Genomic DNA, 15,793 nt, shown 5'->3' with positions numbered 1-15,793 from the left:
TTTTTTTTTTTTTTTTTTTTTTTTTTGACAAATAGTTTGCATTTTATTCATTGAAACACAGAACAAATACCATCCTGCTTTTTGGGGTAATACTTTCAGATGAATTGTATTTTATATACTAAGTGATTTAAAATTTTCCCATTTTGTAATATCACATACATTTAAGACATGGAAATTTACAAGGGTTGCCTTCTGTTTTTATTTTATTTTAGGTGGCTTCCTATTTTAAGGAGACACGCCAAGGTAATTTGGACCTAGAGGAGGAATGATGTAGCTACCTCCTAACCTTCCCTTCTTAAACCCCCAGGTAAGTGAATGTTTTTTCACTCAAGAAACAAACCTTTGCATGGTCTGCTTTGTGTTCAATATTCTGGATATGTTTGAAATGTATGAAATTTCATTTTACTTTCAATAGTTTGTTGAGTAACAAGTTATTACTTCAAGATAATGATACTTCTTCCAAAATAATACAATTACTTGACTCCATTGAATCCTTTTCATTCACTTTTTAAAGGCTGTAACATCTACATCTACATCTAACTTTGCCAACTTTTTAAGAATTTATCTCTTCTCAGAGTGGCAAGTGACTTAAACCAATCATAGAGCTGGAAGAGCTACATCTTTTTGAAAAAGTTCACTTATGTAGGAATGTTTGTTCTCCCACTGGAAATTGGGACAGAATATTGAGCTTTTTAAAATAGTCACCCTATCATCAAACAGGTACTCTAATTTTGACTTTGCTGCAATATAATTATTTAAATACCATGATTTTGGAAATTGAAGAATGAGCTTTCTTTCTGACTTACGATGTCTTAGAGGGACACTGTCTAGAACTCTTTGAGAATAGTACCCTTATGGATTGTCAGCTTGGTTTTCGTCTGGGGACAAATGAAAATCTCTGGAATGTTGTTTTGGTTCTGCTCTTGTAACCAGTAATTTTGAGTTTCTATGCAATAAGATATTTTATTACATCTGACAAGACTAAACTTAAAAAATACAAAATAAAACAAGTACTTCAAAATATCATTAATGTTGACATGCAATGGTATGAAACAGGAAGCTGTATATATGCTTCCTAGCTTCAGCAGAGGAGTCTTTTTTTTTTTCTAGAACTGATTCAATAGGCATAAAATGAAAATAGGTAAGCTGCACTCGGCATATACATATCTTCAGAAAGCCCCCTTCACTTTTCTTCTTCATTTAACAAACGTCTATAGAGGTTTGTTTGATGGTTTTGCTTTTTTTTTTTTTTTTAACTTTTATCACACTATTAAGATAAAATAATGGAAGTCAAAGTAGTTAATGATTTGGTTTTGCATCAGTGAACTGCCTTGTACTTAAGTGAGGGTGTGTGTGGAGTTTCATAAAGGACTGTATTTCAGTTACTAACAATAGAAAAAATAAAACACAACCTTGGCTGAAAGTTAATAATACAAACAAAAATAACTGAAGGAGAAGTCCTCCCAAATCCTTTTCTAAGTAGAAAGTCAAGTGGTTAAGAGACTTAAGTAATTCAGGGTCAACTTGAAGGGCGTATGGCACTGTCTTAATCTTGGGCCTTGTGATGTTTAATATTTTTGAGAATTACTTGGATGATGTAAAAGAGAACAATGTCATTACAACACCATGGAGACCATAATAAGTAAGACCTTGAGATAATACCAGAAAACAGTCACAGTAAACTACAAAATAGAGAAGGAGGCCGGGTGCGGTGGCTCACTCCTATAATCCTAGCACTTTGAGAGACCAAAGCGGGCAGATCACCAGGTCAGGAGTTCGAGACCACCCTGCAATATGGTGAAACCCCATCTCTAGTATAAATACAAAAATTAGCCAGGCATGGTGGTGCATACCTGTAATTCCAGCTACTAGGGAGGCTGAGGCAGAAGAATTGCTTGAACCGGGGAGGTAGAAGTTGCAGTGAGCCAAGATCACACCACTGCACTCCAGCCTAGGCAAGAGCAAACTCTGTCTCAAAAACAAACAAACAAACAAACAAATAAATAAATAAACAAATAAATGGTGAGCAGCAATTGACCAAGAAGCAACCATGGTAGAACAAGCTCTATGAAGGACATGTTTAACATACAAGGCTATCCCTATTGCAAAACTTATGGCCTAGTGCTACTAAATGTTTGAATGGAACAATTAACTCCCCTTGCTGGGATCCTGTGATCGCCAAGCATGCCCTGGTATGGGGTAGGTCTATCTGCCCAAAGAGAAAGGAAACAACACATTTGCTGTCTTCTCAATGTGCACATTGGTTTCTTTCAAGTCTGGTGACGTTCTGCTGCTGAAGGATGTTCAAGCCCTGAACCTATAAAAGTCAGGAGCAGTTCGAGGAAAACAAGGGCTTCCCAGGCCAGGGCATCTCAGCTCCCTGGCAACACCCCTGGTCTCTGTACTGGGATTCAACAGCATTGTGACTACCACACAATCCAGCCTATGCTGGACAGCCCTGCCCATCTGCTCCCCAAGTGTTCCCTGTCCTGCTACTCAGGTAGCTTTAACTTTAGAGCGGAAACATCCTATAACTTAGCATTTGCCCAAGTAGACCTTAATCAGCTTTGGACTACTCTTTCTCTCTTTATTTCTTTTCTTTCTTTTCTTTCTTTCTCTCTTTCTTCCTCTCTTTCTTCCTTCCCTCCTCCCCTCCTTCCTTCCTTGCTTCTCTTTCTTTCTTTCTTTCCTTCCTCTCCTCGACCTCCCAAAGTGCTAGGATTACAGGTGTGAGCCACCACACCTGGCCTCTGGTCACCATTTTTACGGCTACCTCGTATCTTGTCACTGCTCACTGATATATTTCCTGCCTCTCCCTACCACGAAATGCAACTTCATTTCCACATCCTTAATTCCTTTCCTCCTATCAAGGAAAAGATGTGCTGTGGGCTCTCTGTGCTCCCCCTCGCTTGACGCTAGCTCTCCTTGCTCCGCCTCCCCGACCTGTGCTCTTGGCTCCACCTGTTCCTGTCTCCCACCTCTGGCCCTTCTCCAGCTCACTCCTCTCCAGCTGTCACTCCTTGAACCTGTGTTGGTCTCCACAGTCTTTCTACCTAGCATACTTTCTTCTCATCGCTGACCACGGAGCTTCAAACCTCACCTCAATGGTAATTCCTATGGTGAAATGTTCCTGTATAGACAACTCTAGCCTGAGGAACAGTGCCTGGCTCTTATGAGGCACCAAACAAAAGAATGAATGAGCGAGTGAATGAAGGCGAAAGTGAATAAAGGGATGTCTCCTATCTGAAGATGCCTCCACTTACTCCTCTAGCATGACCCACATTCTACTTGTGGGCACGTGTCATTGCATTGTCATCATTGTTTGCACAGTGGTCTCCTGAACTCACCCCTGAGCAGGGCGCAGAACTTTCCTTTCCCATTTTGGTGATCCAGCTCCTCCTGGAGCATGTGGGGGCTAAAAACTGTTTGTAGACACATAACCTTATAGGCCCTTTGCAGTTCCGCTAGTCTGTGAAGCATGACTGGCAAATAACATAAAACAGTAGCTGATGCAATCGTTTTTTGGAAGGAAGCAGATGTTATAAGTAAATAATAATATAAAACTATAATGTACTAACTGGGCAAGTTGCTCCTATTTGAAAAGCCAGAGAAAAGTAACAGTTTGTATTTTATAACGTGGCCTTCTTCTGGATGTGTTTTAGACTTTTAAAATATTTTCACTGAGTGGAATGAGGAGTGCCATAAAGTGTGTGAGCTTTTAATCACTGTCACCTTTCACTGCTTCAATTTTAATTTATACGCCTAGGCCACCATTGGTTTTTTGCAGACGAGGCTACTCCAGGAGGTTCATACTGGCACAGGAGTAGGTATCCGGTGATTTATGCCTTCCAGCAGGTTTTCGTTTCTTCTTGTTGATCGATCCTTAATCAGATCTTGTTGCTTCTCTTTCCCATTCTCTTTTGAGCTCTGCGATTGGGATTCCTTTTTCATTGAGTTGGGTTCTACCTCCAAGCCTGAGCTTCACCTTCTCTCCTCCATGTCTTATTCTGCTGTCCCATATCTGCAGTGCCTTCCCCCTCCTCTTGACCCTCCAGACTCTTGCTCCTTGCCCAAGGCTCAGCTTGGGAGGCAGGCAAGGGGGGAACCTTTGCTGAGCCCCAGCCTGGGATGGAGCTGGGCCATTGAGCGCCTCTCTCTATTGCCTTATTTTCCCTACTGTTTATAATTATTTACTGGTTAGGTGTTTGTCCTTTGGCCATCTGGCCCTCAAAGTTGGCATGGTCTCTGCATTTTTAGCATCTAGCATATGTATGTACCTACTCATATTCACAAACAAAGGTTTGAAGGAGTTGCTGGTGTCTGAAAACCCTCCTCAGAAGCTAGCAATGTTAGTATCATCATTTGCTGCACACTTGATGGTGTACCAAACTTTCCCTTACTTCCTTTTAACATCTGTATTTTCTCTGCTGCCTTGGAGGCAAGGGATCAGACTCCAGCACTTTGCCGGCTTAGTTAAATTAATTGTTTAAAAATAAGTGAAGGCTGGGTGGTGCGGCTCACACCTGTAATCCGAACACTTTGGGAGGCGAGGTGGAAGGATCACTTGAGCTCAGGAGTTCAAGGCCAGCCTGGGGAACATAGTGAGAAGACCCCATCTGTACAAAAATAAATAAATAAATAAAATTAGCCAGGCATGGTGGCTCGTGTCTGTAGTCCCAGCTACTTGGAGAGGCGGGAGGACTGCTTGAGCCCAGGAGGCTGAGTCTGCAGTGAGTTATGATCACATTGCTGCACTCTAGCTTGGGGGACACAGCGAGACCTCCTCCCCCCAAAAAAGTGAAAGAGGGTAGACAGAGGCAGCCCCAACCCAATATCCATTAACAGATGAATGGACATACAAAATGCAATATGTATATCCATACAATGGAATATTTTTCAGCCTCAAAAAGGAAATTCTGACACATACTAAAATATGGATGCAGTTTGAGACATGATGCTTTATGAAATTAGCCAGTCATGAATATGACAAATACTGTGTGATTCCACTAATATGCGGTCCTTAGAGTGGTCACATTCATAGAGACAGAAAATAGAATGAGAGCTGTCAGGGGCTGTGGGAGGCAAGAATGGGCACTTGTTTAATGGGTACAGAGTTACAGTTATGCAAGATGAAAAAGATTTGAAGTTTGGTTGCATAATAGTGAATGAATTTAGCACTAGGAAACTGACTATTTAATGCTACTGGACTGTATACTTAAAAATGGTTAAGATGGTAAATTGCGTTACATGAATTTTACGATTAAAAAGTCAAAGTATCTATTTTATAAATATCCTTTAAAAGTAAAATAATTGAAAGGAATTTGGCTTTTAGACTTCATGGTTTGAGCTTTATTTTCCTTTGCTTAGATTTTAAATCACTTTTATTCCAAAATGTGTTATGTATGAAAAAATGTATTTACAGTGGTAAGATCTTTGGAACTTAATTTTAGACCTTGTTATCTTTCTTTTTTTAAAGTTTTTGCCTATATTTGCAGTTAAAATATGATTCAGAATTACTCACTGTCTCACTTGTTTTTCTTCAGTAAAGAGAATAGGATCTTTTTGCTCATCAGAAATACTTGTATGATACTTAAAAATTACTTTTATGATTAAGGGCAGAAATATTTGTTCTGTCACAAGCAGAGGGCATGACACACTCCAGGGTTTACTCTGATTATTCATAAGAAGCCAACTGCTTTAGGCTTTTTCGTTTTCCCCCTCATCACATTAACAGTCGTTTCTTGTGGAAAATCATGACTCTAAAACTGTGACTATCACACTGGTGTTTGAAAGAACGTAATTTCAGACTGTTCATCTGATGCCTAGGAAGTATCTCTCTTTTCACTCAGTTTCTGACCCACAATGTGATATCTTTCCTGAAGAACTGAAAATGGGGCTGGACACAGTGTCTCACACCTATAATCTCAACACTCTGGGAGGCCAAGGCAGGCAAAGTGTTTGAGCCCAGGAGTCCAAGACCAACCGAGACAACATGACGAAACCCCTGTCTCTATAAAAATATTTTTAAAAATTAGCTGGGTGTGGTGGCACGTGCCTGTAAGTCACAGCTACCTGGGAGGCTAGAGTGGGGGGATCCCTTGAGCCAGAAAGGTTGAGACTGTAGTGAGCTGAGACTGCACCACTGCACTATAGCCTGGGCGACAGAGTGAGACCCTGTCTCAAAAAAAAAAAAAAAAAAAAAAAGGAACTTGAATCACGGCAGCCTAGGAATGTATTAAATGAAAATGAGAAAGGGAGGTAAGAATCTGATGGAGTTGTGTAGAGAAGTCTGGAATAAGAGAGGGAGTGAAAATTAGAATGGAGCATACACAAAGGAAAGAATTATAACCTCTGCAAACAGTTCAATTGTTACTTAAATTTTTGTTTTTGAAACAGGGGTCCTGCCTTGGACTCCCAAAGTGTTAGGATTACAGGTGTGAGCCACCATGCCTGGTTAGATTTTTTTTTTTTTTAACATTACAAATATGATCACATAGTCAAGTCCCCCAGAGAAAACAAAATTCATTTCTTCCACTAGGCAAATATCTGATCCAAGCTGATACTTTATTTTTTTAATCAAAATAATATTTAAGTTCTTAAAATAAATGGTAATTAGAAATATTAATGTTTACCCTTAAATGTTTTAATAAAGAGTTGTGTGTTTTGAACTCACAAACATATATTGAGACTTGTTACTACGTGTTGGACTTTAAATGTGTTTTGTGGTTACCAAGTACCAATTCTTGGATTGGAATCCAGTCTCTGGTGAAAGTCTGTCATCCACAGAGAAATGAGCAAAATAGCGTGTTGTTTTCAAAGAGCTAATATTCACTCTAAAGGGATAACCTTTACTTTGAGGGTCTAGCCTTTTTTTCTTAATGAAATTTAAAATGGGATGGTTAATAAAATTAATGATAGTTAATTTTTAAAATTTTATTAGTAAAATAAATGTTGGTTTTTATTTAGGATCCTTAGGTGCAAGAAACAGAAATCAATGAGGCTCACTTAAGCAGGAAGGGAATCTATTGGAAGAATGTCCCACAGAATTGATGGGGAGCCTGCAGAACCAAAATCTCATGTATGATAAAAACTTGCAGACGGGGCTACTTGTATCATCAAATGTGTTTTCTAACTTTATAACACATGTGACTAGCCAACCTTATGCCAAGCCTGGAGGGTAGGTATATAAAAGTAGTAAAGGTCCTGACAGTAGGAAAAGAGATTAAATTAAAATTAAAGTCTGGGTGTGGTGGCTCACGCCTATAATCCCTGCACTTTGGGAGGCTGAGGTGGGTGGATCACCTGAGGTCAGGAGTTCGAGACCAGCCTGACCGACATGGTGAAACCCCGTCTCTACTAAAAATAAAAAAAATTAGCCAGGTGTGGTGGCGGGTGCCTGTAATCCCAACTACTTGGGAGGCTGAGGCAGGAGAATCGCTTTAACCTGGGAGGTGGAGGTTGCAGTGAGCGGAGAGCACGCCATTGCACTCCAGCCTGGGAGACAAGAGAAAAACTCTGTCTCAAAAAAAAATGAAAGAAAATACCATCACATAATTTATAAAATTTGACTTCTATATATGTATATATAATATATAATGTATATATGTATATGTACATTATATAATATATAATATATGCAACATATAAAATATATGTATATATTATATACATTGTACATATATGATGTGTATATATACATTATATGTGTATATTTTGCATATGTGCATATATACATTAATATGTGTGTATACATTATGTACATTATATAATATGTGTATCATGTATACATTATATAATATGTGTATTATATATACATTATACAATGTGCATATATATCATATATACATTATATAATATGCACATATCATATACATTATATATAATATGCATATGTATCGTATATACATTATATATGATATGCATATATATTTTGCAGCAAAGTGAAATAAAACTCCTACCTATAGTCTTGGAAATGTTGGAATGAAGTTGGAATGAACACGGTACCTGGGTGTGGAGTAACTAATTGCATGTGGGCAGCTTGAGTTCTTTCTTTGGTAAATGTCACCTAACTTTTCTTCCTTTGAGGTCCTTGTTGTGTGTTTGAGTCTCAGTGCTATTGTTCATCTAACTGTAATTTGATACCACGTATTTTAAGTCTTATTTTTAGTGTTTAGTGCCAGATTATACATACTATGTGTTCCTTGATTTCTCTCCAACATTTGACACTTTGACCACTGTCCTTGCGACTCTCACTTCCCTTGACTTATTTTTATATTGTGAGAATAAGCTCTGGTAGAAAACACCGCTGGCTGTTTCTTCATTATCTCCTTTTCCATGCCTTAAGTATTGATGTTCTCTAGCAGTCCATGTTTTTCTGTTCTTTTCATTCTCTTTCACCTGTGCAGTTTCTTCTGGTCTAAGTGGTGAACTTTTATCCAAACTGCGAATTTCAAATTTGTACCCTCAGCTCAAACCACTCCCCAGAGATGCACACTCCTAACCATCTTCACGGCATATTCCACAAGCACCTTTAATTCATGATGTCCCCAGCTGAGTTCTGATATTCTGTCTCCAAGTCACCATTCCAGTCTTTCTCCTTCCTTCATGAAGCAGCCTAGAGGGAGAGACAGGGAAGGAAGTTAACAGTTTCATGCACAAGGTTGAGAAGGGACTTGAGACAGATGGGCTCGTGGAGCAGTAAGTGGGCTGTCATCCAGCCTGGAGGGAAGGAATGTAGGAATCAGTCCCAAAAAGTGATGCTTGAGCAGAATTCTTGGAGCATGTGTAGGAATTTTCTGGGCAGACTGAGAGGAGCTGCATAGTGTCCTTTAACCTCAAGGAGCTTTTTCTCTGTACTGAGTGAGTCTTCAGCTCATTTGATTTAAGATGAAAACCACCCTTCCTGATGTTACTGATACCCTGCAAAGAAATCTACAGACTTGCTCAAAATAAATCACTGGGCCGGGTGCGGTGGCTCAAGCCTGTAATCCCAGCACTTTGGGAGGCCGAGGCGGGCGGATCACGAGGTTGGGAGATCGAGAACATCCTGGCTCACACGGCGAAACCCTGTCTCTACTGAAAATACAAAAAAAATTGGCCGGGCGTGGTGTTGGGCGCTTGTAGTCCCAGCTACTTGGGAGGCTGAGACAGGAGAACGGCGTGAACCCGGGAGGCGGAGCTTGCAGTGAGCTGAGATCCAGCCACTGCACTCCAGCCTGGGCGACAGAGCGAGACTCTGTCTCAAAAAAAAAAAAAAAAAAAAAAGTAGATTAGTGGGATCTGGGGCTTCCCAGCATGCAAAGGGTCAGCTAGAACCTGTGGCCCTAGTGTAGTCTGTGGGCCATCTGCAGCTATCTTCTGGGGCTCTTGAGAGCAACTAGGTCCCAGGCTCCACTCCAGCTACAGAACAGAGTCATTTGAGGAGCCTAGTTGTTGTGATGACCCGGGAGGACCACAAAATGATGCAGACTTCACTTCCATATGGTGAACCTTAGCAGTAAGGTCCCTATATATTTTCATTGAAGTTTGGTATCTTCAGTTCCTTTCACTGTTTCTGCACATTACTTATTGCTTAGTCTTCAGCAGGCTGATGACTGAGAACTTAGGTTTATGTGCTTTGGTACCGTCACACTATTGATTGACAGTGAACTTCCTGTCATTAAGCCCATGTATTTCTGAAACATATCATACATTCTTTAGCTGTGGTGCAGGCATCCTGTTTAGTTACTGAAGCAGTTAGCTTCTTGTACCCCAAAGTGCTACATATACCTTTACTTACTGAAAATATTTGGAAATAATTCCAGATTACAGATGCTCTTTGACTTAATGATGCTGTTATATTTGGATAAGCTTATTGTAAGTCAAAAATATTATTAGTCAAAAAGCATTTAATACCCTGATAAACCCAATGTAAAGTAGAAAAATTGTAAGTTGAACGATTGTAAGTGGGGCACGGTCTGTATAGGAAAGTTGCAAAAATAAGAATAGTACCAAGAGCTTATGTGTTCTTTACTTAGATTGACCTGTTGTTAACATATTAAATCATTTCCTTTTTTTGTTTTTTCTTTGAGACAGGGTCTGTCTCAAAAGACTGTCTTTGGCCCCCATGCTGGAGTGTAGTGGTGCAGTGATGTGATCTTGACTCACTGCGGCCTCTGCCTCGGAGGCCCATGAGATCCTCCCACCCTAGCCTCCTAAGTAGCTGGGACTGCAGGTGTATACCACTACATCTGCCTAAGTTTTTTCTATCTTTTGTAGAGACTGGGTTTTGCCATGGTGCACAGGCTGGTCTCAAACTCCTGGGCTCAAGTGATCCACTTGCCTCGGAGTCCTGGAATGCCGGGACTACAGGCATGGGCCACTATAACCTGCCCATTTGCTTTTTATCCATGCTATTTGTATCTTTCTTCCCCCTCGTACATATACATACATAAATATATACTATTTTATCTGAACCATTTGAGAATAAGTGTATACATGACAGCCCTTTCCTGCTAAGTAGTATATTTCCTAAGAATAAAGATATTTTCTTACATAACAAAAGTGCAAGTATCAACATCAGTACACTTAACATTTGTTTGAATTTGCCTAATGTACTGGGTCCTGGTTTTGTAAATTGACTTAATGTCCTTTAAGGTATTTTCCCCTCTAGTACTGACATCAGGGATTGTGTTTAGTTGCGATGTCTCTGTGTTCCTGAACCTGAAGCATTTTCATGGCCTTTCTTTATCTTTTGTGAGAATGTTTTGAAGTACACAATCTTTTTTTTTTTTTTTCTTTTAAAGCCAATTTCTGGTTTTGGGTTAGATGAGTGATTCTTGTAATTGGATTCAGGTTATACCTTCTGAACAGGAATTCTACCTAAATGATGTGTTCTTATCAAGGTATTACATCTGTTCCTCATTGACAATGTTAATTTTGATGATGCAGTTAAGGTGATGGCAGGTTTTTAAAAATACTATATAGCTACTATTTTCTCCCTAAAACTAATAAGAGTTGCTTTTATCCCTTTATATTATTTTATTTTTATATTTATTATTTTTTGTATGGAGAGGGATCTCACTATGTTGTCCAAGCTTGTCTGAAACTCAAGCGATCCTCCTGCCTCAGCCTCCCAGAGTGCTGGATTACAGGTTTGAGCCATTCCACCCTGCCTAGATGCTTATTTTTGATCCCTATCAGTCAAGTAGTGAGACCAATCCAGCTCTTGCTGCTGCTGTGGCTTCATGAGGAGGTGGGTCCAGGTCCTGATCTCTTCTTCTAAATATCACCTCTGTGAAAAACAACCCTTCCTATTCTCTGCCCTATTTTGGAGATTGACCAAGAGGTGTAGTTGAGAGATTCTTCAATGTTCTTAGTTCATGGTGCCATTAGCATCTCATTAATTTTACCAATATCCCTCAAACAAAGGAAATACCTTATGGCTGAAAATTAAAAATTAAGTAGTTAGGGCTAGGCATAGTGGCTCACACCTGTAATCCTAGCACTTTGGAAGGCTGAGTCGGGCAGATCACTTGAGATCACAAGTTCAAAACCAGCCTGGCCAATGTAGTGAAAGCCCATCTCTACTAAAAATACAAAAAATTAGCCTGATGTGGTGGCAGGCACCTGTAATCCCAGCTACATGAGAGGCTGAAGCAGGAGCATCACTTGAACCCAGGAGGTGGAAGTTGCAGTTAGCTGAGATCACACCACTACACTCTGGCCTGGGTGATAGAGCGAGACTCCATCTCCAAAAAAAAAAAAAAAAAAAGAAAAGTAGTTAGGTCTATCAGCTATGAGTATTTATGTCCTAATGACTTAGAAGCTGTTTGAGAAAATAACACAATAAATTGGAAAAAATAATAGTTTGATCTCACTTTCGACCACAATTAACAGTGGAATGTGTGCATTTCTTGAGCACTGTGCGATGTCTCAATCTTGGAATCAGATTAGACACCACCTCATTTTGTGCAGCAATTGCATTCATTACAGAAACCACTAAAAGGGTGGTTGGGCAAAGATATGATATCGCCAAAAGGAATGTTGCTCAATCTAACGTTGATTGTATCATTTCCAATAGATGTGTATTATTACTACATTATGCTACAAAATTAAAATATTCCAAGGTGCCTCTGTGAATTCCCTTTGATGCCCCGGGGCACCTCAGTGCACAGTTTACTAATCATTAGTTTAGGTAAAAGAATCTTTCTGGGGACGTTTTGCAGTCCTGTCGCCTGCAGCCACCCAAATATGTGTCTTAATGGCAGATTAGGGGTTGAATAACTCTAAAGAGAGAGATGTCACTGTTGAGAGAGACAAAGAGAGGGATCAATACACGCTTGGCCAACATGATTAAACTCTGTCTCTACTAAAAATACAAAAATTAGCCAGGTGTGGTGGTACATGCCTGTAGTACCAGCTACTCAGGAAGCTGAGGCAGGATAATTGCTTGAACCTGGGAGATGGAGGTTGCTGTGAGCTAAGATCATGCCAGTGCACCCCAACCTGGGTGACAGAGCAAGTCTCCATCTCAAAAACAAGCAAACAACAACAACAAAAAACTTTCCTAAAAGGAATTGGGGGACATTTGGAAAATTTAAGTAGCTTTAGAATGATAACTAGAAGCTGCCTGCTTTACCTAGTCTGAGGTTTTCAGAGGAGAGGATGTTGGCAGATGGTTTTCCCATCAAAGAAACCTCCGCTGCTTTACCCAACCTATTGCAAATGAACGGAAATCAGGGAACATAATACCCTAGACAATCCTAGAAAGAATGGAATAGCATGTCATCTGGGAAAGGACTGCGAACAGAGTCAGCCGATCTTGGCTCTCAAGAGCTCCGTGACCCCAGTATAGGCTTGTCCTGTGACATAAAGGACATTCATAATTCCTGGGCCCACTCAGTGATTGTGTCAACCAGAAGGCTTCCCCACTCCCACACATTTTCAAACACCCCTCAAATACTATGCATTGAATAATGCGTCAGGCTCCAATTCTGCACTTAATGAAAAAATGAGGAAACTGAGACTCAGACATGAAAAGATGAGCTAAGGTAGTATATAGAAGTACAGCTAGGATCTGGTTCCTCTGCCTCCTGGCACCCCTGTCTTCTGTCTTGAACTCATGTCATGCACAGAGCAGCTGAAATAATTTCTTTCAGTACCAAACTTGCAAGAAAATTGAAATGACGAACATCCAATTAATTTGACATTTATTTGGATTCCTAGATCTAGAATGAAAGCTTCATGAAGGCAGGGGTTCTTATCTCTTGTTCACTGCTGTATTTCCAACTCCTGAAATACTACTGCCTGGTGCATAAGAGGACCTCAGTAAATTTGTCAATTGAGTGCATGAGCATGCTGTAATTTATGGGCAATGCTCACAAGTGATGTTTACATTTAGGAAATCAGTATTTGTATAGGATATAAATCACTGATTTCTTTCTGAGTTTGCTTAGATGAACTTATTTCATAAGTTACTTGGAATCAACACTCTACAGAAAAAAATCATATTTGTAATGAGTTCTTCTCACTGGCTAGAATATGAAATTAGGAATATTAATATGATACTAATAACTTTGTCATTGTCAATTGAATACCTTGCCTATGGCATTTTTCATTGGTGTGTATATATGCATATATATGTATATACGTGTGTATGTGTGTGTGTATATATATATATATATATAACTTTTTTTGGGGGGAGTGGGGGGACAGAGTTTCACTCTTGTCACTCAGGCTGGAGTGTAATGGTGTGATTTCTGCTTACTGGAAACTACCTGCCCACCCCATACTGAAGCAATTCTTCTGCCTCAACCTCCCAAGTAGCTGGGACTATAGATATGAGTCACCGCCCCCAACTAACTTACGTATTTTTTGTCGAGACGGGGTTTCGCCATGTTGCCCAGACAGGTCTCCAACTCATGAGCTCAAGTGATGTGCCCGCCTCAGCTTCCCAAAGCCCTGGGATTACAGGCGTGAGCCACCATGCCTGGCCTGTTGTTGTATATTTGTAATGCTGATCACAAAGGTATCACAAATATGAAACCCATCATAGCTGGAAGTTTATTACTTGTGTTGAGAGTTTAAAATTCTGACTCCCCAAAGGAGAAACAACGAGAAGAAAGCCTTCCACTTTGATAACTGTGGCATTCCAGGCCCCCTAACTTGGAGAGTACTGGTTTCTCTTGTAATGCAGGAGTATTTATGCCCTTGCCACTAGCTGTTAATAGTAGAATAACATCATAGAGGGCCTCTGTATGTAGTAAGGTACTTACAGGTTTGTGGTATTGCTAAGAACGTGAAAAGATCTGGTGATATTTTTCCAGGAAATTCAGTGTTGTGTACACAGTCCCATATTCATTCACAACTTGATAGTTATTGGTGATGACTTAGGTTTGTTTATATTCGGACCAAGTTAGAAAAGGATTGAGCTGTTTGGAGCCCCATTCGAGGTGGGGGAGGATGGGACACAGCATCCTCACCACCCATGACGTTTCTCAACTTAGGAACAATGGCCCCACCCAGTAGCTTTTGAGAAGCGCTGCATTTGGGGAAAATTTGATTCCAAGTTTGATTTACACCTCACTGCCGGTCGTAGACTAAGCCAGTGTGTCTGAGCCTTTGATTTAGAGCTTTAAAAAAACTACAGATGCCCAAGCCCATCCCCAGATTTTCTGATTCTGTGTGTCTTGGGCGGTGCCAGTTACCTGCAATTTTGAAAAGCATCCCAGGGGATCGTAATGCGTCTGCGAATGGAGTCAGTTTGCAGTGATTGCTGTTTTCGGTCCCGCAGCCCTGACTGTAGAGCAGTGTACAGTCAGCAAAGCCCTAAGGCCAATAACTCAAACACATTTTTAAATGAATGTTTGCACTGTACTGACCTTCCAGGAAATCTCTTGAAATCGTTATTGAAGGACAAGCACATGAGACCAGCGTTTCCCGGAGTGTTTCCTGGAGACTACTAGGGTTGTGAGATATTTTTCAAAGAAGAATTTTGTGATCAAATAAGTTTGGGAAAATACTGTATAATGGATTCCTCTCTCGTAGCGTACAACGTACCTTAGCCTAGGAAGATTCTGGGAGTTCTAAAGTAAAGACATGTTTTGTTTAACCTCCGGGTTCCCAGTCTTCTTCTCCACAGAATCCATTTCCAGCTGGACATTTGTCAACCTTCTTAGGTACAATGTCCCACCCAGTAGCCTTTGAGGAGTGCTGCATTTGGGGAAAACCTGATTCCAAGTCTGACTTACACCTCATTACCAGTCGTAGACTAAGCTAGTGTTTCTCACCCTTTGACTTGTAGCTTTAAAAAATTCTACAGATGTTCAAGCCCATCCCCAGAGTTTCTGATTCTGTGTCTGGGGTGGTGCCAGTTACCTGCGATTTTGAAAAGTGTCCCAGGGAATCTTACATGTTGTAGAGGTTGAGAATCACTACATTAGGAAGAGGTCTAAGTTGTTGTTGTTGTTGTTGTTGTTGTTGTTGTTGTTGTTGTTGTTGTTCTTCTTCTTCTTCTTCTTCTTCTTCTTCTTCTTCTTTCTTCTTTCTTCTTCTTTCTTCTTCTTTTTCCTCCTCCTCCTCCTTCTTTTTCTTCTTCTTCTTCTTCTTCTTCTTCTTCTTCTTCTTCTTCTTCTTCTTCTTCTTCTTCTCTTTCACCTCCTCCTCCTCCACCTTCCTCCTGCTCCTCCTTCTTCTTCTTCTTCTCCTCCTCCTCCTCCTTCTTCCTCTCCTCCTCCTCCTCCTTCTTCTTCTTTTTCTTCTTCTTCTTTTTCTTCTTCTTCCTCCTCCTCCTCCTCTTCTTCTTCTTCTTCTT

At 40.3% G+C, this 15,793-nt stretch overlaps 1 protein-coding gene across 5 annotated transcripts in view; it reads left to right on the top strand.

The window, feature by feature from the left end:
• CSGALNACT1 (chondroitin sulfate N-acetylgalactosaminyltransferase 1) overlaps positions 1–15,793 on the top strand; it is a 365,212-nt gene that overhangs the window by 162,876 nt on the left and 186,543 nt on the right. For 4 of the 5 annotated variants that reach the window (XM_017867278.1, XM_017867277.1, XM_017867275.1 and 1 more), the window contains exon 2: positions 213–307. The gene's annotated coding sequence lies outside the window, so the exon portion shown is untranslated. Of the gene's footprint in view, positions 1–12; positions 87–212; positions 308–15,793 lie in introns of those variants that run through there. The other variant, XM_017867276.1, reaches the window with a different exon arrangement.

This window comes from Rhinopithecus bieti, unplaced genomic scaffold (assembly GCF_001698545.2).
Source record: "Rhinopithecus bieti isolate Rb0 unplaced genomic scaffold, ASM169854v2 scaffold_2888, whole genome shotgun sequence".
NCBI lineage: Eukaryota > Metazoa > Chordata > Mammalia > Primates > Cercopithecidae > Rhinopithecus > Rhinopithecus bieti.
This window is presented reverse-complemented; position numbering and strand designations above follow the sequence as displayed.